The 24,940-nt window shown below is 43.1% G+C and overlaps 1 protein-coding gene across 1 annotated transcript in view; it reads left to right on the top strand.

Annotated features, from left to right (window-relative positions):
• The first annotated feature begins 3,488 nt into the window (after positions 1–3,488).
• ncor2 (nuclear receptor corepressor 2) overlaps positions 3,489–24,940 on the top strand; it is an 80,388-nt gene continuing 58,936 nt past the window's right edge. Inside the window, exon 1 of the mRNA XM_058388950.1 lies at positions 3,489–4,013. The gene's annotated coding sequence lies outside the window, so the exon portion shown is untranslated. The remainder of the gene's footprint in view (positions 4,014–24,940) is intronic.

Below are 24,940 nucleotides of genomic sequence, written 5' to 3'. Positions count from 1 at the left end.
ACTACACAATACAATACAACACTACACTACACCACACCAGACTACACTACACTACACTACACAATACAATACAACACTACACTACACTACACAATACAATACAACACTACACTACACCACACCAGACTACACTACACTACACTACACAATACAATACAACACTACACTACACTACACCACACCAGACTACACTACACTACACTACACAATACAATACAACACTACACTACACTACACAATACAATACTACACTACACCACACCAGACTACACTACACTACACAATACAATACAACACTACACTACACAATACAATACAACACTACACTACACCACACCAGACTACACTACACTACACTACACAATACAATACAACACTACACTACACTACACTACACAATACAATACAACACTACACTACACCACACCAGACTACACTACACTACACTACACAATACAATACAACACTACACTACACCACACCAGACTACACTACACTACACTACACAATACAATACAATACAATACAATACAACACTACACTACACAATACAATACAACACTACACTACACTACACAATACAATACAACACTACACTACACTACACTACACTACACTACACAATACAATACAACACTACACTACACTACACTACACTACACTACACAATACAATACAACACTACACTACACCACACCAGACTACACTACACTACACTACACAATACAATACAACACTACACTACACCACACCAGACTACACTACACTACACAATACAATACAACACTACACTACACCACACCAGACTACACTACACAATACAATACAACACTACACTACACCACACCAGACTACACTACACAATACAATACAACACTACACTACACCACACCAGACTACACTACACTACACTACATTACACAATACAACACTACACTACACCACACCAGACTACACTACACTACACTACACAATACAACACTACACTACACCACACCAGACTACACTACACTACACTACACAATACAATACAACACTACACTACACCACACCAGACTACACTACACTACACAATACAACACTACACTACACCACACCACACCAGACTACATTACACTACACTACACTACACTACACAATACAATACAACACTACACTACACCACACCAGACTACACTACACTACACTACACAATACAACACTACACTACACTACACAATACAATACAACACTACACTACACCACACCAGACTACACTACACTACACAATACAACACTACACTACACTACACCACACCAGACTACACTACACTACACAATACAATACAACACTACACTACACCACACCAGACTACACTACACTACACTACACAATACAATACAACACTACACTACACCACACCAGACTACACTACACTACACTACACAATACAATACAACACTACACTACACTACACTACACAATACAATACAACACTACACTACACTACACTACACAATACAATACAACACTACACTACACTACACTACACAATACAATACAACACTACACTACACCACACCAGACTACACTACACTACACTACACAATACAATACAACACTACACTACACTACACAATACAATACAACACTACACTACACTACACAATACAATACAACACTACACTACACCACACCAGACTACACTACACTACACTACACAATACAATACAACACTACACTACACCACACCAGACTACACTACACTACACTACACTACATTACATTACACAATACAACACTACACTACACCACACCAGACTACACTACACTACACTACACTACACAATACAATACAACACTACACTACACCACACCAGACTACACTACACTACACAATACAATACAACACTACACTACACCACACCAGACTACACTACACTACACAATACAATACAACACTACACTACACCACACCAGACTACACTACACTACACTACATTACACAATACAACACTACACTACACCACACCAGACTACACTACACTACACTACACAATACAATACAACACTACACTACACCACACCAGACTACACTACACTACACTATGTCACAATACACCAGACCATACTCTTCTACACCAGACTACACTACACTATACTACACCAGACTACACTACACTATACTACACCAGACTACACTACACTATACTACACTGCATTACACTACACAACACTACACTACACAATACAACACTACACTACACCACACCAGACTACACTACACTACACTACACTACACAATACAACACTACACTACACAATACAACACTACACTACACCACACCAGACTACAACACTACACTATGTCACAATACACCAGACCATACTCTTCTACACCAGACTACACTACACTATACTACACTGCATTACACTACACAACACTACACTACACAATACAATACAACACTACACCACACCAGACTACACTACACTATACTACACCAGACTACACTACACTATACTACACTGCATTACACTACACAACACTACACTACACAATACAACACTACACTACACCACACCAGACTACAACACTACACTATGTCACAATACACCAGACCATACGCTTCTACACCAGACTACACTACACTATACTACACTGCATTACACTACACAACACTACACTACACAATACAATACAACACTACACCACACCAGACTACACTACACTACACTACACAATACAATACAACACTACACTACACCACACCAGACTACACTACACTATACTATGTCACAATACACTAGACTATACTCTTCTACACCAGACTACACTACACTACACAACACTACACTACACCAGATTACATTACACAACACTACAATACAATACACAACACCACACCACACCAGACTACACTACACTATACTACGTCACAATACACTAGACTATACTCCTCTACACTACACAACACCAAATAAAGTTTTTTGTCCTCACCTCAGGAGCAGTTAACATGTTAGCTCCATCAGCCTTATTTTATAACTGTGCCATAAATCTAAAGTACACATGTCGGACACTGGACATGTCTTGTGTGTGTTTTAACGTTTAGAATCCAATTGTTATACATTAAAACGTCTAAAAAACTGTCGCGTCATTTTGAACCAAAAAAAATAAAATTATGTAATTTATCCTAACAGCTTTGCTTCCAATAAAATCACTTAAAGCTTTGTTTTTTTTTTTTAACCCGACTATAAGCATCGAACGTGTCTGGAAACAGTTTAAAAGTCAAGGGGTGTGATTTGTATAAAGCGATAGATCGGGCCGCGTTCCACATATCCCTCCGCGCCCTATCTAGGGCGTGTGTTTGAGAATGCGTTTCACACCCTAACTAGTGCACTAGACTTTGGAATCGGCACGCGATCAGGATCGGGCCGGTGTTTTTCACGCTGAAATACGGCGTCGGTCCCTTTAAGCCCCGGCAGAGAAACAGACTTGACGTTCAGCGGGAGTCTTTGCGAAAAAAAGGCAGTAGAAGCAGAAGCAGCAGCAGCGGCGGCGGCAGCGGCAGAAGAAGAAGAAGAAGAAGAAGAAGAAGAAGCAGCAAGCAAGCAGATTTTTTCGGACATTTTGTGGATTTTTGCTTGGAATTGTGGACAGAAAGTGGACAATGTGGGATCATACTGGGTCTCGGAGTACGTCTGTGAGGGGATGAGCGGATGAAATAGTGGATAAAAGGCGGAAAGGAGAGAAGAGAGAGGAGAAAGGAGGATCACTTATTCACCCAACACACACACACACACACACACACACACACTCCGAGGACCGGAGGAACGGAGGAGCAGCAGCAGCAGCAGCAGCAGGAGGAGGAGGAGGAGGAGGAGGGGGGCGACCAGGACCAGGACCAGGACCAGGACCAGGACCCTGCTTTACATGTGGATTAATTCCGGATTTTTATTTATTTTTAAAACAAACAAGCCCATTGGATATCCACACACGCGCGGAGACACAACCACACACTTTATACATAAGGTAAAAACCGCAAATTAATATTTATTTATTTGTTTTTTCCCCTCTTTCCCATGAGCAAGTTCTCTTATTTGCCCGAGCTAGCTTAGCTGTACGCTTAACGGACTAGCGCTCTCTCTCTCTCTCTCTCTCTCTCTCTCTCTCTCTCTCTCTCTCTCTCTCTCTGTGTGTGTGCTAGCATGAATGACTTCTCCTGTGTTGACCCACACAACACCAAACCTTTCACCCCTTTTTTCCCCCACGTCGTTAGCCGTTTTTAGCTAAACAACAACAACAACATTACTTCAACGACGTTGTTCCTCGTGCTGTACCCCCCCCAACCCCCCCGAACCGGAGCAGAACGGCTAGCTAGCCGCGGCTAGCGCGATGGAGCTTAGCTTAGCATCGTTAGCAACTCTCTGATAAGCAGAAAACATAATAACGATTTCATAACAAATTACCAACACAACAGGACAGCACAATATAACATAATGTCATAATCATATAAGTGATTATAGTAGATAATACAATGGTTGTTTTTTTTTATTTAAAACATATTTATATATATTTGAAAAATATATGCTAACGTTTCATGTGTAGCCGGGTTCGGTTTAGCATTTTGGAACGTATTTGCCGGGTGGAAAATTAAACACAAACAAACAAACAACAGTTTTACGTTAAAGGGTTGAATTAGAAACGTAGATTGTGTTTTATTATCAGCTGTAACGTCTCTATAGCTTTGTATTCCGTAATTATATCGTTAATAAACATCATGTTATTATAATAGCAGCTCATGTTAGGTTCGTTTTCTTTACATTAGCTCTAAGTTCGGGACAGGTCCACTAGATTTGTGTATTATTTTTACATTTTTTTTTTCAAAAGCATTTTGTAAATGAAAGCTACATCTCGCGACAGACTCCATGTCCAGTAACAGTGTGTGTGTGTGTGATATTGTGTGATTGTGTTATTGGTATCCCTGGCGGTCATCCACCACCCTCTTTTCCTGGACACTCTGGAATTCACTTCCAGCACTCCCTAATCCGACATTCCAGCTCCAGAGCCTGCTCCATTAGCCAGATGATGGATTAAACTGGTCTGTGAGTCAGGTGTCACAAACACACACACACACACACACACAGTGGTCTGTCCTGTGTACACTCTCAGGCTCGGCTCTCAGATTAAAGGTGCAGTAGGTCATTTTTTTTTATATTGGTCGTATGCGCTTGTAACTTGGGAGGTGTGTAAAATTTTTGTTAAAGGTATGACAGGTTAAGTTATGGTTCTGGGAAACGTGGATGAGGGGGGGAAAAACCCGTATGAGAAACTGAGTTCTGGTCTGGAAATCTTGTGCCTCCTGTCAGTGATTTAGTTGACCAGCATGGAGCATCATGGGGGCGGAGCTTTGTGTAAAAAAAAAAAAAGTGGGCGGGATGGGAATGTTTACACCTAACTTTAGTTAGTGACCTAATCTTTGGTTAAATAAAAACAAGGATTGCGTAATGCACCTTTAACAGAAAACCGCCCCCTGATTTATGTTTAAATTTGTTGCATGGTGTCGTCGTTGAGGTTGTGCGATTGCTCTGTTGCAGCCACAGTCACAGGATTGTTTTGGCAAAAAATTTCAACATTCATGTAGGTGAGGGATAAATGGCATCTTTCCTCAGACGTGACGCATATCAGATGTGCAAGACGACGAGGGTGATTTAAAAGGATAAAGCGCCGCCGCATCACTCCCTGTAAGTCAAGATAAAGCAAGAGATGACTGAGTGAATTTCTGACCTCCGACTAGGAAAAGACAGCAACTCCTCAACTAGGGATCGTTCTTAGAATCTCCTTAGCAGAGAGCACAGATTAATGACTGAAAGACTAAAGCACCGCCGCATCACTCTCAGTAGGTAGAGTTAAAGTAGAGTTAAAGGAAGAGATCGGAATTTCCGACTTCTGACTGGGGGGGGGGAAGACAGCACCCCTCAACTAGTGATTGTTCTTAGAATCTCCTTAGCACAGATTAATGACTGAATGACTAAAGCACCGCCACATCGCTCCCTCTATATATATATATATATATATATAATATATAAATAAATAAATGATGTATATGTATGTATATATACTTTATTGATCCCATGAGTAAAACTCTTGAAGGAAAGTCTTGTATGTGGAGATAAAGTAAGAGAGAGGAATTCCCAACCTCCGACTAGGAAAAATAGACAGCACCTCTAGGGACTGTTCTAGCAGAGCATACAGAATGACTGAAAGACTAAAGCACCGCTGCATCACTCCCAGTATCTGAATCCTGCTGGCGACGCTATCGGAGCAGCATTGTGGGTAATGTCGGAAAGCAAAAAGACATTTGAAGTAGGCGTAATCATACAGAGTTCACACAGGAATCATTAAATCTGTGACGCCGACGTGTCATAACGTCACCCACCCCCTTTCACACATCATTACATGCGCATAAATATGAACAAAGAGCAGCAAGCGGTACGCTAACATCCGACAGATTGATCAGAGCAAAGAGTAAACACCCGGAAGAAAATTAATCAGAATCTGTCACACGGATCAGAGATGTGTGATCTGTCACAAAGTTTCGTCACGTTTCTGTGAAACCCCCCCACCCCCCATCAAACCCGGATGATTTTTAAACACGATGAATGTTGATGATTCACGTTCAATCCGCACGTCAAAGTTTTTTTAAACAACGCTTGGGATTAATAATTTCCTGACCGTAGCGTGTTTAAAGGTGCAGGAATGTGAGAAATGGTGCTGACGCAACCGCAGTTGAGGAGCGCAACGAGGGATGAGTCAGTGTGCCATTTTCCTTGCTCTTGAAAAATTTGTTGTGTTTGGTTGCCAGATCCGGTCTTGTTAAAGCATTAAGTAAGCGCACTCGCTCCCGCCACTGCGCAGATTAGCGTAGGACAAGGCCGCGGATTAATCGTGTTTCGAAACGTGGTGTGCTTGCGTCCCTTGCTCTAAATCTGCCCCGGCTTTACCGTGGCACGGCCTCGCCTCGCCTCAGATGAACCTGCTGCGAGAGACATTATAAAGTCAGCGTGTACAGTTTCAAGCTCTTTTGTTTTGTTGATTTATGAGCAGCTCAGGATGAGGATCACGTGAGCGTTAACGTGGCGCGGTCTCGGACCGTATCGACTCCAGCCCACTTAGCTGACTGGGCCATATTTTATGAGCTGCTTTCTGCAGATATGTGCAAATAAAAAAACATGGGGCAGAATGTGAAGGTCAGTGGAGCTCGTCATTGAGACGCTCTGAGCACCTGGAACATCAGCTGCACTCGTGGGCCCCGTGTTCGGCCCCGTGTTCGGCCCCATGCTCTTATTCTAATTATTCCGTAATCACTCTGGTTTTTCAGCTCACTGAGGATGACGTTACTCGGATCAGATAAAGATGTGCACATGCTCACAGAGAGGGGTTTAATACGGGTTTACAGCTTTTAGTGGTCATCTCGCTGCCCGTCTCACTTTTTGTCTTTTTGTTTAGGCCTCTGTCACTTTCTTTCTGTTTGTGTATGTCTCTCTGTGTCTGTCTATTTGTCTATTTTTTTTATTCTGTCTCTCTCTTTCTGGCCATCAATATCATTGTCTCTCTTTTTTTTATTTTGTCTCTCATTCTGTCTTTCCCTCATTCTGAATCTCTTATTCCATCTCTCTCTCGTTCTGTCTCTCCCTTTTTTTTGACTCTCTTTGTCTCGTTCTATCTCTTGTTTTTTTTTCTGTCTTTTTCTGTTCTTCTTCTCACTCTCTTTCTGTCTCACTCATTCTCTCTGTCTCTTACTCTGTCTCTCTCATTCTATCTCTTGTTCTGTCTTTCTCTATCGTTCTCTCTCATTCGATCTCTCTCTTGTTCTGTCTGTCTCTCTCTCTCTCACTCTTGTTCTGTCTCTCTCATTCTGTCTGTCTCTCTCTCGTTCTGTCTGTCTTGTTTTGTCTCTCTCTTGTTCTGTCTCTCTCTCTCTGTCTTTTTTTTTTCCCCCCCACTCTCTTTCACTCCCTCTCTATCTCTCCCTGCCTGGTGTTTATTAAGAAAGACTAAACAGCCGCGTGTTTAATCGCGACTGGACTCGGGCTCGTAATTCAATTCCTTAATTAGAGCGAGGAGCAGAAACGCTTCTGAAGCGACTGAATGAACGTGACAATCACTCAACTCGACTCTCCACCCGTTAACTAATGCACACTGGATTAGGCTTCATGAGTCATGTGACCTTCAGGTCATGTCTACTTGATGATTAAGATGATGATGATGATGATGATGATGAACATCACACAGGTCAGCACAGAGATTTAGCTCAGCAAGGATTAATTAGCGCTAACGAGCCACGTTCATGATGATCACGCAACAGTAAAGACTTTAACAGGAACGTTTGTGACAAACAACACAACCAGCCGACAGTCAGAGTTCATATCACACCACACAGAGGACTGAAATTCAGCTGTGTGTGTGTGTGTGTGTGTGTGTGTGTGTGTGTGTGTGTGTGTGTGTGTGTGTGTGTGTGTATGTGTGTGTGTGGGAGACGTGCAAATTTTCTGTGGTGAGTGTGTGAATGTCAGGGCTAGACTATTATTAGAAAGCTCTCCCTCACTTTTTCTCTTTCTTTCTCTGTGTGTGTGTGTGTGTGTGTGTGTTTGTGTGTGTGTTTGTGTGTGTGTTTGTGTGTGTGTGTGTGTGTGTGTGTGTGTGTGTGTGTGTGTGTGTGTGAGAGAGAGAGAGAGAGTTAGTGAGTGCTCCTGCGTTGGTGTGACCCAGACAAAAATGTTTAATTACTCTGAAAGGTCAGAGGAAGCATTTAGTGTAATCACCTGCCGGCTGACGCTGGGGTGCCGTAATTCAGTGTTATTTTCTGAGTTTGTGTTGATTTTGATGAAGGTCAGCTGAACCGCATGACTGCTGAGGCCTTTGGGATTCTGGTTGTTGCCCTTTGCTGCTGTCCTCTGTGTGTGTGTGTGTGTGTGAGGTTGCTTTAGTAGCCTTCACAGAATCTCTCCGCATGATGACACTTGTGTAGTGTTTCAGAGGAAGCAAGTGAATCAGAAGAAAAATGCCGGAAACACGTGGATGTATTGTGATTGGAATAAAACCACCAGCCTCAGCAGCTCTCATGCATCTGACGAGCCTGATATCTGCAGGTTCGGTTTCTGTTCATAAAGTAAATCTGTACTGAAAAGGCTTTGAGAAGCCCTGCTTTAATCCAAATCGTTGTTCCGTGTCATTTTTATCCATTTATAGCTACCGCCGATAGCTTGTAGTGCTTCCGTGAAACGTCCTCCTGAGCTTTTACAGAGACCGTAGAACCACACAGAGTCTCTCCTGAAGGAAACGTGCTTTAAAGCTTTACGACTTCCTCTCTGCCCCTTACCAAGCACTTAAACTGGAGACTCCTTCCCTGAAGGATAAATAAACGGCGTACAGAAAGGTTAAACAGCGAGGCTCTTCGTTAAGTTAAGGCTTGTTGTCTTGTCTTGGATCGTGTGGTTGCTATGGTAACAACATAGAATGTGCAGATTCAGATAAACCTGTAGTTTTTTGCAGTTTCACCTCTATAGAATCAATTTGTCTTTTTTTTTTTTTTTTTTTTTTTTTTTTTTGTAGTTTTACATTTGTGGTGTTTGACAGACGACATACATTTTTATCACATTTTATACGACTGAGCAATTGAGGGTTAGGGGCCTTGCTCAGGAGCCCAGCTCTGGCAGCTTGGTGGACCTGGGATTCAAGCATATAACCTTCTGCTCCCCATCTCGTCCGTTTCTTAACGTTGCGGTTAGGTAACTTGTGTATTGTTATAGCTTTTTTAATGTCAGAATGTTTATTCAGCATTATCATCTTTCACTTCTTCATTTTTCGAACCTGGCCACGTGGCAGCTCGTCTTCACAGCCGAAATCAGGCGAAAGTTTTCGAGCCGACGAGACAGAATTCACGACCAAAACTTTCACCACGATTTCAATTCAGTGCCATAGCTTTGCTGAGAAAAACAGGTGTGTGTGTGTGAGGTGTGTGTGTGTGTGTGTGTGTGTGTGTGTGTGTGTGTGTGTGTGTGGGAGGTGTGTACACTGCAGTGAATATTTCAGCCCGTCCTCTCACAGGCCCCTTCAGCTGCTGCCTCGCTGACACTTCCAGGAAACTGGAGGCCCGCCAGAGAGGGAAGAAAAACGTGCGAAAGACTAAAAATGACGTGCCAGACGTTGAGCATTAGACAAGGGGTGTGTGTGTGTGTGTGTGTGTGTGTGTGTGTGTGTGTGTGTGTGTGTGTGTGTGTGTGTGGGAGAGAGAGAATGACGTTTGTTGGAAACTACAGAGCTTGAGTGCTGATTAAATTAGTGTGTGTGTGTGGGTGTGTAGATATATGTATATATGTCGTAGTGCTGTGAGGTTAGACAGCTTGTCTTGAGATGAGTCGTCATGGCGATGGCAGTGGTGAAGAAAAACAGATATTATTTCACCCGCTGTTCAAACCAACAACCACAGGATCATACACGTGACCAACTTTTAAAATCAGACTGAATTATTTTTGTGACCAGCCGCTTAGACAAAGCTGAACTGTACTTCATGAAGCTACTTTAAGTGACTGTGTTTTAGTTTGTGATTTTAATTGTTATTTAATGACAGTTTAATGCAGGCTTTGTATTCCTTAATGTTGGTTTTAAGAATTGAATTGAATTAAATTGTTTTAATGACTGAATGAATGACTGACTGAGACTGACTGACTGATTAAAAGACTGAATGACTGAATGCATAAATGACTAAGTGACAATGTGTAAATGTCTAAATGAGTAAATGTCTGAGTAAATGACTAAAAGAGTAAATTAGTAAATGAGTAAATGATTGACTGAATGACTAAAGGACTGAATGACTGAATGCATAAATGACTGAAGGAGTGAATGACTAAATGAATGACTGAATGACTAAATGACTGAATGAGTAAATGACTAAATTACTGAATGAGTAATTGACTGAATGACTAAATGACTGGCTGAATGATTTACATACTTGATGACTTTTGGACCGCTTCTTTCTTTAGTTTCCCTAAAGGTCTGTTTCTTTCTAAAAGCAGAAACTCTTAGCTGAAGCCGGTTATTCGAGGACACAGCCGGTGTGGATTGTTGTGTTCTGTGTGTAAGGAGAGATCGCCGTCATCATCATCACCAGGATTTGAAACATTTTCCCTTCACTACACTTTTATTTATTCTAGCTAATACACCGTGTAATCTGTGGTTACGCTGCATGACCACTTCTACCCTGAGTGCAGCCCGGATCCCAGTCCTGAACCGAGCGCCGGCACAGACCCTGCCTTTCTTACGTTATGGTTTCTATAGTAACAGCTCATCCACAGGGTACAAGCGTACAGCAGACTGGTGAAGAAAAGTAGTTTACTTTAAGGAGAGATTTATTTAGCAATTCTGAAAGAAGTCTCCAGTGTCCGAGGAAAAGCTCATGTCTTCAGGACGAGAGGAATTTACACTTTTTTGTGTAGAGAGAGGAAAAATGGGAAGGAAACGATTTTTTTTAATATACCGTTGCTATAATGCAAGCGATAAACATGACTAACATTTAATGTAACAACCAGCGGATAAAAAGTACACCACAGCACCACAATGTCATTGCATATTGTCCTTCTTGTGTAGGAATGAGCTTCTTAGATTACACTGGAACCTTGGCGTAGGAATTTAATTGGTTCTGGAGGCGAGTTCTTAAGGCGAGAATGTGTATTGCGAAACAAATTTTCCCATAAGAAATAACGTAAATGCAGATAATCCGTTCCAGACGCCCCAAAATATGACCGATACGGAGCGTATGTAAACTGTATGGCTGCTTACAAAGAACTGATCCAAGCCAAGCATTCCATGTCAGGGATCCTCACAGGAAGTCGTGCCACCAAGCTTGGGCTAAAAATAGAACAGACCACCCGCTCCACCAATCTGTCAACAAAAAAACACCTGAAAAATCACCTAGCTTTCGAATGCATGCCGAAGACAACGCTGTTTTCGTAAAATTCACTTCACTTGGCTTTCCACTGATGCTAAGTTTTGAACGGCTCCCGGACGTACACGTAACTTAGCCGGCGTTTGGTTCGTTCGTATGTGGAAAATGCTTCGTATGCCAACGCAAATTTCTTGCAAAATGCGCACTCGTATCCCGAGGTTCCACTGTATTCTGTTTCAACCCTGCAGTTAATCGTTACAATTATAAAAAACGTGATTAAGTAGAGATTCTGTTTCCAGTCAGAGATGGTAGGAGTCGCCGTCGCTGAGGCAGAGAACGTTTTCTCCGTATCTGAAACGATCAGCAAATGTGACCTCGGTATGGAGCGGAATAATTGCGGTCGGCGATCTTGGTTGCTGTTATGCGGCTCACACTGCAGGCTCTGGCATCATTAGGCACCGAACGTGCTGCCAATATTTCTGCACTTTTGTCTCTGAGCCAAATCGGAGCAGTCAAAACAAGCAAAATGAAAGTGAAGAAAGGGATTTAAAAACAGCGTGTGATATCAATGCTTTTGGATTTCATGTTTCTGTTGGTGAGCGCTGGTCTGTGACGGTGTTTGGCCCGCCCACTTTTCTCTCCCTAGTGGCCTTTCTCTTCCTTGCCGTTGACATTCAATCAATTGCTGGAAATAAACGAGTTACGGTTTTCAGAACTTGTTAGATGAAGTTTGGTTGAATTATTTAGTTATGTGATCATTAAGAAATCAGTCTGGATTTTAGGTGATTAGTAGCAGGAGGAGTTTTTTAGTAGTTGATATTGTGTATGTTTTGGTGTGAAGAATTTCAGAGCTCGGATATTTAAATCCCGTACCTGTGTGAATATACGAGCTTCGCTGCTGCTTTAGTCGCAAAATGTCAGGAAAAAGCTTGGTTGGAAAAATCTCAAACCCAGACTCTGGACCAATTCTGGGATCTCTAGGGGGCGGGGCTTATGATCCCAGCAGCGGCTTTATTTTATTATTATTGTTATTTTTTAAACACCTATTTTGCTTTGTTTGTTGTATTTATTTATTTATTTAATTTTTATTTAATTTATAAATACATTTCATTTATTTAATGTAAGACAACACTTTTTGAGACAGGATGTTTCCACGGTCTCACACAGTTTAGCTCCATCGCTATATAAGTCTAGATTTATGCATCCCAGTAAAATAATAACCATTTCGCAGAGGTTCGGTTCGGACGAATCCCAGGCCACCGGGTTCAAGAGAATCAGAAACAGGAGCTCTGGACAGAACAGCGTCCAGACCTTCACCAATCAAAACTCAAGGATACAGTAACCAGAGAACAAGATAGCACCTTGTTTCAGCTGAAATGAGAACAGTTAGAAGGTCAAACCCGGCAGCGCTGTGAGATGACCGACTCCACAAAAGTCAGCACTTAAATCTAAAGCGCGATATTCCGGATACGAGCCTCGAAACGGCGTCTTGGTTTTCCATCGCAGCGCTACGTTATTAACTGGCTCGAGTGTTGCTCCGCTGGTCTCCGTTGTTCACGCTCCCCTGAGCCCTGGCAGCGTTTTCCGCCACACGGATTCAATCAAACCTTCTGGAAGAGCGTAGTATTTCTGCGTTTTGGCCAGCTCTGTGTGTGTGTGTGTGTGTGTGTGTGTGTTTTTTTTTTTTTTTTTTGGGCTGGAATGTTTAGCGTTAGCGATCTGTTTTCTCTCCGCTCATCTCGCTGCTTGATGAGCGCTGACATGAAGAAAACAAGACTGCAGTCTTCTCTGCACTGTAATAGCAGCACTGTTGAGGTGCAGATCGTCATCATCATCATCATCGTCATCGTCAGGCTCTGAAGCCAGTCAGAAAAGCGTAGCTCGCATGCACAAACCGCTGTACGGTTGAACGTCTCGCTTTACAGACAGAAAAAGGTGAGGAGAACGGTCGTGGAGAACTTTGTAGTTTTAGTCTTTGTCCTTGACCCTCGACCGTGATTGGGTGGCAGGTGTCTGTGTGATGACATCACTCAAACTCGATGTTCCTGATGCCGTGGAGTTTCAGCCTCAGACACTCGACGTGGATCAAATCGAGTTTCCAGCTAGATTGACCTAGCTAGCGGTGAGTAAACGCGATCTGCCATTGGTCATTCAAGTAGCTGTGAAAGGAGGCGGAGCTTAGGCATACTTAGTCTTGAATGTCGAGCGATCGAGCTAAGGATGGAAAAACACGTGTTTGTTTTTACAGTTGAACTTTTCACCAAGTAAAGAAGTGCTGCTGTGTTATTTACTGTTGACTCTGAGAGCAGCCATATTGGATTGATGTCACTTGCTGAACTCTGAGTTGAGGAGACCATCCTGGGTTCTCCACCAGGAGTGACCTCTTATTGGAAATGATGAGTGAATTCTCTTGGATGTAACCATTACCATAGCAACCCCCTAAACGCCACAAACTGAACTGGGAGGTTGTAGCATTCATCGTTTTCATGTCAATGGCGCCGCATCACGTCATGCAGCAGCGCACCAGGAAACGGAGGCTACCCGAGACGTTGGTTTTCCAGAAAGACGACTTTCGTCGTCGTCTTCACGTTTCTGTTACAGCTGCTACAACGTGATGGGTCATAAGCGGAGGTCACAACGTTAAGCGTAACTAAAAGCCGATAAAAAGCATCACGTGTCGTTCTTTAAGAAATAAACTCCTTTGTCACGCACGTACGTCGCTGATCGTTTTCTCCTTTACTGCTATTCTGATCGGTATTCCGTACTTCTCGCGTTTAAACTCGTCGCTGCGGAAAGGCTAAACCTCTATCGTGACGCGTGAGCCGAGGGCCAAATGGAGAAAAAGAGAGAGCCGACACACACGTTCCCGGAGAGAAGCATAGCCGAGAGCGTGGGTGGTTTCAGGCCGAGAGGGAAATGCTGGAATTCTCAGCGTAGGAAAAACCGACTCTGTCACACTTCCTAAATCTCCTCAGTCCCATTGTTTTTCTTTTAATACGAGACCCAAGACTTTCCGAAAGCCTTGAACCCGGAGAACCCGGATCAGCTAGATATTTATTTATTTATTTATTTAAAAACCATTTGTTTTGGTAGTTTATTTCTCTGCAGTCGTTCGTGTCATTGTGTGTTGCACGAGAGGACACACACACACACCTTTTCCCATCAGCGCAGAGAGCAGTTACTTTCCTTAGCCGCTATTAGAAGGGATTACTCTGCCATCATGTGATCTCTGGTTAAACATACATAAAAAGCCATAATGATTTCAGGTGCTTGGTGATGATCTGCTGGAGCGTGTGTGTGTGTGTGTGTGTGTGTGTCCTAGTTCCTGGTTGCATGATGGAGCGTTGAGTCATGTGGAAGTGTGCCAGCGGGTTACTGGAAGAGGAGTCGTGCTTTCTATCAGCTCTTGTGGCTTTAATATCAGCGGCAGGAATCAAAAGCAGTGTGTGAAGGATGTGTCCATTGCAGACATGTGGAGTTCTCCTGCCCTCTGATTGGTCAGAAGGTGTTGATTTGACGTCCAGCAGCAGCAGCTCTGACGTTCAGTTCCGCCTGTAATTCAGATGATTAACACCACTTCACTTCACTGCGCTGTCAGTTTCATCTGAGGATGACCTACTTTATTACTCTGTGTGTGTGTGTGTGTGTGTGTGTGTGTGTGTGTGTGTGGGCAGGGCTATTAGTGATGCAGAGTTGTTTGGTTTGATGATGATGATGAAGTCACAGTTATAACACGCCAGCTATGAGTCGGTTGCACCTGTACAAACAGCTCTGAGAGAAATGTGGGCCATCAAACTGGTGTCTGTCTTTCTTTCTTTGTCTGTCTGTCTGTCTTTATCCATGTCCTTTCTTTCTGTCTTTATCCATGTCTTTATCCATGTCTTTTCTTTGTCTGCATGTCTTTCTCTCTGTCTGTCTGTCTCTGTGTTTGCCTTTTTCTCTGTCTGTCTGTCTGTCTGTCTCTTTGTCTCTCTCTCTCTGTATTTGTGCCTGTCTGTCTCTCTCCTTGTTTCTCTCTTTTTGTCTGTTTGTTTGTCTGTCTGTCTGTCTCTTTGTCTGTCTCCCTCTACCTCTGTCTCTTTCTCTATATTTTTGTCTCTCTCTGTCTGCCTGTTTCTCTCTCTGTTTTTCTGTCTCTCTCTCTCTCTCTCTCTCTCTCTCTCTCTCTCTCTCTCTCTCTCTCTCTGCACTGCTTGTATCTGTTATAGACAGTTAATCTGTGCCTCCTGACCAGTCAGATGTGTGTTGTGGTATTAACACTGGTCACTAGAGGAACTGGGAGGATTTCAGCTTCAGGTTTCACTCCTGAGTTTCTGCTAAAACCTGAAGCTTCTTCAGATCAACAAGAGCTGCATGTTACACTGTAGTAGTGTTTTCATCTCCACCCTTCTTCCCAGTCTGTGTGTGTGTGTGAGTTTGTAGGAAACCTCTCCTCAGCTCTGAAGGAAATTCCACATAGCTAGCTGGGGGGTCGAAGGTCGCGAGCGGTGGAATCTCATTTTCTGCTCGGCCGGCGCTGAAAAATAAGCGTCTGAAGCACAGCGCCACACAAAAGGCTGAGTCTTTTACTACACACGCTTTTATTGAACCACTTTGAGCTGCTGAGATCTGGCAGAGGAGGTGTGTGTGTGTGTGTGTGTGTGTGTGTGTGTGTGTGGAGGAAGCGAATGCTGCTCCACTCGTCTAACACTTTAACAGGTGTCCCTCAGGAACGTGGGGAAAATCTGAGATGTCTGTCTGTCAGTCTGTCTGTATCACTCAGTCTGTCTCTATATCTGTCTGTCTGTCTGTATCTGTCAGTCTGTCTCTCTATCTATCTCTGTCTGTATCTGTCTGTCTGTCCGTCTGTATCTGTCAGTCTGTCTCTCTATCTATCTGTCTGTATCTGTCTGTCTGTCTGTATCTGTCTGTATCTATCTATCTGTCTGTCTGTCTGTCTATCTATGTTCCACTTTTTTCTCACCTTCAGCATTTTATGCTGTGACTCATAGTCAAAAACAAATTTTCTTTGCCCCAGATTTAATTTTGTGCACCATTTTGTGCAAATGGAAACCCAACACGCACACACACACACACACACACACACACACACACACGCAGAAGTCTTGAGTGAGAGAGGCGGGAGGATTAATGCAGATTATCCTCTACTGAGTGACGAGTCATTCACAGCGCGGTTATGCAGTGTGTGTGTGTGTGTGTGTGTGTGTGTGTGTGTGTATGGAGGGATTCAGTCTTACATTCCTCATCCTGCCCCATCCTGTGCCATCGTGTGTGTGTGTGTGTGAATTTGAACACAGGGAAAGAGGGTGTGTCGTGTTGCTTACAGGAACACTCAAAAGGCCAGACAGCTGCTCTGAACTTTGACCTCCAGGGGTCAGAGCTCACCTGAACAATGGTGGAAAGAGAGAGTGAGAGCTCACACACACACACACACACACACACACACACACACACACAAACTATCCAGTTATGAAGAACCAGTAGTATTGACCATCTGGTATAGAATTAACTTCCTGTGTGTGAGAATGTGAGAATGTAAGTGTGTGTGTGTGTGTGGTTGAGCGCATGAGTATGTGCATTTGTGTATGAGTGAGTGTGTGTGAGAGTGTGAGTGAATGAGTGTGTGAGTGTGTGTGCAGCAGGCATGATGTGTGGTTAATGGTACTGTATTGTAACACTGACAGATGAAATAAGCAATAAAATCTTTAGAGACTCAGGGTCCTTCAGGAAGAGTGTGTGTGTGTGGGGGTGGGGGGTGGGGGGGTGTGACACAGTAAGCTGGAATGTTACTGGGCCATTTGGCAGGCTGGAGGCTGATGAATTAAAGGCCGTAGCTCTGTGACAGCTCTGTTCCTCTGTTAGATCTGCTCATCACATGTTCACGGAAAGATCACTGAAGGGGTGTGTGCGTGTGTGTGCGTGCGTGTGTATGTGTGTGCGTGTGTGTGCGTGCGTGTGTATGTGTGTGCGTGCGTGTGTGTGTCGGAGAGAGAGAGAGACAGGAGCGAGCCAAACACTATCCAGACTCGTTTTCCCACTGGCTGTTTACGATTAGCGGTTTTGGATCTGGAGCGATGTTTGGTGGATGTGTTGGAATTGCGTAAGCAGAGCCGCGCTCCAGAACCAAGAGGCGGGTTCTAGAGCCAGATACGTGAGGATGGGGTGTGGGATCGTGGGGCTCGTGCCATCTAGCGGTTTATTCCTCTTTTACACTGCCACCATGTTCTGTGACGCTCCGTCCGTGATCTGTTTCCTCACAAGACCTTTAACCTTAAAGTATGAAAAATATGGTTTACGCTTTTCTTCCTGTAAGCTCCGCCCCCTTTTTCTAAACTTACGCACTTAACTAACAGTGTTAACAAACCCAGCGACGCTCAGAATACAGGTGAATGTAATGGATTTGATTCTGCGATCTGACTGGCTCACGCACACACACACACGCACACACACTTAGACAATCGTTAAAGTAACACACAGAGCGCGTTAATGCACTTATGCTACCCTTTTTTTTTTTTTTTTTTAACAGTTAGCAGCTTTAACGTTTTGCAAAACATCAGAAAGATGTGTTAGCATTTACGTTAAACCTCACTTGCGATAAACTTCTCAGCTTATCCTCAGCCACCTCTCCTTCCCTCGTTCTCTCGCTCCTCACTTTCTTTCTTTGCTGAACGTTACAGAGCGCTAACATGGGGCACTCCTTCTTAAACAAACATCTCTGGAGCAAAAAATAAGTCACCGCATGAACAAAGAATAGCACGTAAATCTTTTATATATAAAACATCTGTCAAACACACCTCCATGTTTTCGCCGGTCACTATGGAAACGCTAATGTATTAGAAAGGGTGTGTCGATATGAACCTGTCACTCATAACAGCAGGGTAGTAGTAGTAATAATAATAATTATTATTATTATAATGATGTACACCTTCTGACCAATCAGCCTGAAGAACTCAACCCGAGGTTTTACATCCGACGTCCTGTCTGTAGTATCTGTTGCTTAGCAACCGAAGCTTGCTGTTCAGATCTGTTCAAAGCAAACAAGTCGTCACTCGCGGCTCGCTCTTTTATTCACCTGTGAAAAAGACGTCATGGTTTTCTGACGTCGCTCCAACATCAGGATCTCTTGCCAGTTCTGAATCAGCCGCATGCTTCAGGGCGAGTCGCTGCAGACCTGTTGTCCCGAACATATTTCTCTGCTTGTTTTTCTAACCTTAGGTCAAATTTGCATAAAGGATCTGGCGTCGCGCTCCGCCCCTTTTTCTCCACACACAAACCTGCTGCATGGCTTCCTGCCGGAACCCACGAGATCTCGAGCTTTTAAACCATTCACCATATCAGGCTGAGCGAATACGTTTACACAGGCGCTTAGAAAAATCCTCCATTTCTCTACGTCCGAAGGCGAGCCATTCAGCGAGGACAAAAGTAATGGCACCCCAAGGAAGAAGGAAGTGTCATGGTGCTTTCACGCCACTGAATGACCGGAAGAGGGGGAGACCAGAAACACGATCCATTTCTCATTTCAATATGTTCCTATATGTAGTTTAGCAACATGCGGATTCATGTCACGTGAAGATTGATATGATCTTAACGATCTGTGACCTCTCTTAAGATGGCGGAAGAACAGATTATTTAATAGGATCCTCATGAGAAGGCGAGCCGCCTGGTTTGTGGCGCCGCCGTATTTCAGGAACAGACGCTATATTTTAACCTCGAAACAAATTTTTCTTTTCCAATTGCGTCACACGTCCTCCAAAATATTTAATATTTAAGGCTGTAAGCGTTACTATATACTCCAGAACTGTAAGATGAAGGAGGACGCTTGACGCAATTAGAACGCAATTGGAGGAACTTCAGAGTCCTCACCTCAACCTGATGGCACACCTTTGGGATGAATTAGAGTGGAGACTGTGATCCAGACCTTCTTGCCCAACATCAGTGCCTGACCTCTCAAATACGCTTCTAGAGGAACGGTCAAAAATTCCCATGAACACACTCCTAAACCTTGCCAGAAGAGTTGAAGCTGTTATAGCTGCAAAGGGCGGGACAACTCCATATTACATTCATGTGCATGTGAAGGCAGATGTCCCAATACTTTTGGCAATATCCCTAAATATTCCATTATTTCAGTGTGTTATCTGCTTGTTAGCGGTGCGTTGAGCGTTACACAAGCTCTTTCTAATAAGCGGCGATGTTTCCCGAGACGTTTCCATCCTCATGCCGATTTAAACACCGAGACGCTTCTCTGCTGCCAGCCGCAAGTTTATAAAGTCGCCGCTGCAGGGATTCTGACTGGAGCTTTAAATCACCCAATAGTGTACTTAATTCTACTGTCACTTATGTAAGTGTGTGGAGAGAGAGAGAGAGCGAGAGAGAAGTAATCAGCTTTTTTTTTTTTTTTGCTCTGTGTGGTTTTTCACATAATTAGCTCGCTGATTAGGATCAGGGCTGCAAAATGTCGAGACTGTGAAGGATGCAGGAATCATTCCCAATAAAAGAGCCTGCTTTTCGTGTGTGTGTGTGTGGGAAGGCGGTTGTCAGTTTTTAATTGAAGAGGAGTGTGTGAGTTTGGAATATGGGTGATGGTAATGGCGATACGTGTGTGTGTGTGTGGGAAGCGAGATGAAACACGAGCACATGATGGAGTGAGATCTCCTGAGTGCTTGATAGTCTTTGGGGGAGGAAAGATAGAGAGCGAGTGATGGATTGAAGTAGTGAAAACGATCCCATAAAGATACGTAGAATACGATCTGATTTTTTTTAAAAATGATGAAAGTGATTGAAATGTTAGAAATATTTAAATGTCAATAAAAAAAAAGCATGAGTTAGTCATGTGGTCAATAGATGGATCCCACTGACCGTTTTATGAACTTTAAATTGGGTTAAAAGCTTTAACACGTTTTTTTCCTTTAGAGACCAAAAAGAACAAAAGAACCACGGATACTACCCCTTAAAAGTCGGGTAAAAGATTCCCACTCTGGTCATTAAACTCGGTGATAGGATATAAGAAAAAAATGACCAGGTCAAAAGACAGAGCTAACCAAATTAGCCAGGCAGAGCAATAAAAAAACGAGATAAAGAGGAAAAAGGATTCAGATCTGAATAATAAAGCAGGTTACACAATCCTAATTCAGCAAACAGTGTGAAGGAAACATGACCACGAAGACAAGGTCAACAAAATTACCCAGGCCAAACACATGAGATAAACAGAATTATTCATACCCAGCGCAAAAAACAAGATAAAAGCGTCCATATAGAACAATAGACGAGATAAACATAATTATCCATGGGAGATGATAAACAATGCAAAAGAAATAAAATTACAAACGAGGTAAAACAATAAATCAGATGATTACTAACGCCCAACAATAAACAAGGTAATTACCTGCTCCAAACAATAAACGAGATAAAATCGCCCACTCCAAACAATGCAAGACATAATGTACACACACCAAACAATAAACGAGGTAGAATCACCTGCTCTAAACAATAAACGAGATAAGATCCCTTGCTTAAAACAACAAACGAGATGATAAAAAATTGCCAGAAAATAAACAAGATAAAACTGCCTGCTCCAAACAATAAACGAGGTAATTACTTATGCCAAACAACAAACGAGATAATTACCCGCTCGAAACAATAAACGAGATAATTACTTACTCCAAACAATAAACGAGATAAAATTGCCCACTCTGAACGATAAACGAGATGACTACCAGCTCCAAGCAATAAACAAGGTAAAACTGCCCACTCCAAACAATAAACAAGATAAAACTGCCCACTCTAAACATTAAATGGGACTAAAAAAATTTCCTGCTCCAAAAAATAAACGAGATAAACCTCTCTACTCCATAAACAATAAACGAGATAAACCTCTCTACTCCATAAACAATAAACGAGATAAACCTCTCTACTCCATAAACAATAAACGAGATAAACCTCTCTACTCCATAAACAATAAACGAGATAAACCTCTCTACTCCATAAACGAGATAAACCTCTCTACTCCATAAACAATAAACGAGATAAAGTTACCCTGTAACATAGTGTATATATGAGAGAAACAAAATGATCTGAGTTAAACTGTAAAGAAGATAAAGGAAACTGAAATCACCAAAAACATCAGAACTCAGAAATTTGTTCAATAATAGAATCTTTTATTAAAATAAAGCCCAAACTGCTGACACACACACACACACACACACACACACACACATATTAAACAGGATGATTAAATCTTCTTCCTGATCAGAGTGAGAGTTTAACAGGATTCTCCACTCTTTTGTTAATTATTTGTGTTGTGCAGTGAGCGAGCTCCACACTGCTGACGCTTCCCCGCTATTTCACTGATTCTGCTGCTAGATACTAAAGCACTCGTTTAATGGAGCTGTGAAAGAGAAAGTGAGAGAGAGGGAGAGAGAGGGAGAGCGGGAAGGATGGAAAGAGAGACGGGTGAATGAGTTCATCCCTGCTGCTGGCAGGCGGCCAAGTGCTCTTGCCTGTGGGTGTTTGTGTCCGTGCCAGGGCATGTGTTTCCCCTCCTGTCTGTGTTTATTCTCTCTCTCTCTCTCTCTCTCTCTCTCTCTCAGTTCCATTCTTTTCTCTCATTCCACAGCAGTATTTTGTCTTTGAGCCTTTTGAGTAAATTTAATCCACCTCTCTCGCTCTCTCTCTCTCTCTCTCTCTCTCTCTCTCTCTCATTCTCTCTCTCTCTCTCTCTTCCACCATCCATGGTAACCAAAGCATTAATCCATAATAAAAGAATGTCCCCCACCCTCCCACCTCTCCCTACTTTCTCTCTCTCTCTCTCTCTCTCTCGGCTCGATGTGCAGCGAGATTGCACTACAAACACTGTTTTTTCTGCTCATCTAAGCCTCCATCCATCTCCTGCTGTAGAAACCCCAGGGTGATTCCTCCTGAGATAAAGCTCCTCTGTGGACTCCGTGGCCTTTATGTTCCTCACGTTAAAGAGCAGAGAGTTTAAAGAATCCGCTCTAAGTGAAATTCAGCTGGAGATCAGGATGATAATAAAACCAGGCACTCTGAGATCTGAGAGATTCTCTCTCTCTCTCTGTGTGATGTGTATTTCTAACTACTCTCTCTCTCTCTCTCTCTCTCTCTCTCTCTCTCTCTCTCTCTCTGTGTGATGTGTATTTCTAACTACTCTCTCTCTCTCTCTCTCTCTCTCTCTCTCTGTGTAATGTATATTTCTAACTTCTCTCTCTCTCTCTCTCTCTCTCTCTCTCTGTGTGTGATGAAGTGTATTTCTAACTACTCTCTCTCTTCCATCTTCTATCAGTGAGTCTGCTTAATTATTTACTGTTTTATCCATCATTTGACCATCTGACTGACTGACTCAGTCTCACTGTCTGTCTCACTCACTGTCTGTCTCACTAGCCGACTTTCTCACTGACTGATTCTCTGACTGGCTGAATCTCTCACTGACTGGCTGTCTCACTGACTGGCTGTCTCACTGACTGGCTGTCTCACTGACTGAATCTCTCACTGACTGGCTGTCTTGCTGACTGGCTCTCTGACTGACTCTCTCACTGTCTGACTCTCTCACTGTCTGACTCTCTCACTGACTGGCTGTCTCACTGTCTGACTCTCTCACTGACTGGCTGTCTCACTGACTGAATCTCTCACTGACTGACTCTCACTGTCTGACTCTCACTGTCTGACTCTCACTGACTGGCTGTCTCACTGACTGAATCTCTCACTGACTGACTCTCACTGTCTGACTCTCTCACTGACTGGCTGTCTCACTGACTGACTCTCACTGTCTGAATCTCTCACTGACTGACTCTCACTGTCTGACTCTCTCTCACTGACTGGCTGTCTCACTGTCTGACTCTCTCTCACTGACTGGCTGTCACTGACTGGCTGTCTCACTGACTGAATCTCTCACTGACTGACTCTCACTGTCTGGCTGTCTCACTGACTGGCTGTCTCACTGACTGAATCTCTCACTGACTGACTCACTGACTGGCTGTCTCACTGACTGACTGACTCACTGACTGAATCTCTCACTGACTGAATCTCTCACTGACTGACTCACTGACTGGCTGTCTCACTGACTGGCTGTCTCACTGACTGGCTGTCTCACTGACTGGCTGTCTCACTGACTGGCTGTCTCACTGACTGGCTGTCTCACTGACTGGTTCTCTCTTTGACTGGTTCTCTCTTTGACTGGCTGTCTCTTTGACTGGCTGTCTCACTGACTGGCTGTCTCACTGACTGGCTGTCTCACTGACTGTCTCACTTGACTGTCTCACTGACCGTCTCACTGATTGACTGATTCTCTGATTCTCACTGACTGACTGTCTCACTGATTGACTGATTCTGATTGTCTTACTGACTGTCTTACTAACTGACTCACTAAGAGTTTTACTGACTGTCTCACTGACTGCCTGACTCTCTAACTGTCCCACTGTCTGTCTCCTTGCATGTCTCTCTGTCTCTTTGTCTGATGTCTATCTGAGTGGAAGACGACTCAGTGATATTTTTAATATGAAATAAAAGAGAAACTGTTCAGCAGAAGACCTACACTTTACTCTCACTTAGAAATCCAGGTTGTTTTTATGAGCAGATTGGAAACTCCCTCAGCTTCCTGTCTTCTGTTCCATATCGAGATTCTGTCTGCTGATACGTTCAGCTCGCGTCTCTCTATTGCAAGAAAACAGTGAGAGCCTTAATTAGATACTACATGGCTAAATGACGAAGGGGGTGGTGGTGGTGGTTTTGTCGTGGTCATCATTGATGATCATGTTTTTTTTTTGTGTGTGATGTCTGTGTGATCATTTGATACAGACCTGAGCTGAACTTCCAATAATAATAATGATGATAATAATGATAATAATGATAAAAATAATAATAATAAGACATAGGCTTGTTTTCTTTGTTCTGTGGTTCAGTGACTGTGTGGTAAATCTGCTTAGATCAGCCAGATCATCTGTGTGTGTGTGTGTGTGTGTGTGTGTGTGTGCGCGCTGAAGTTCTTTCGAACCTGTGTGGT

Source organism: Hemibagrus wyckioides, linkage group LG05 (assembly GCF_019097595.1).
Source record: "Hemibagrus wyckioides isolate EC202008001 linkage group LG05, SWU_Hwy_1.0, whole genome shotgun sequence".
Taxonomy (NCBI): Eukaryota; Metazoa; Chordata; class Actinopteri; order Siluriformes; family Bagridae; genus Hemibagrus; species Hemibagrus wyckioides.
The sequence above is the reverse complement of the archived record's forward strand: the minus strand, read 5'-3'. Positions and strand labels throughout refer to the sequence as shown.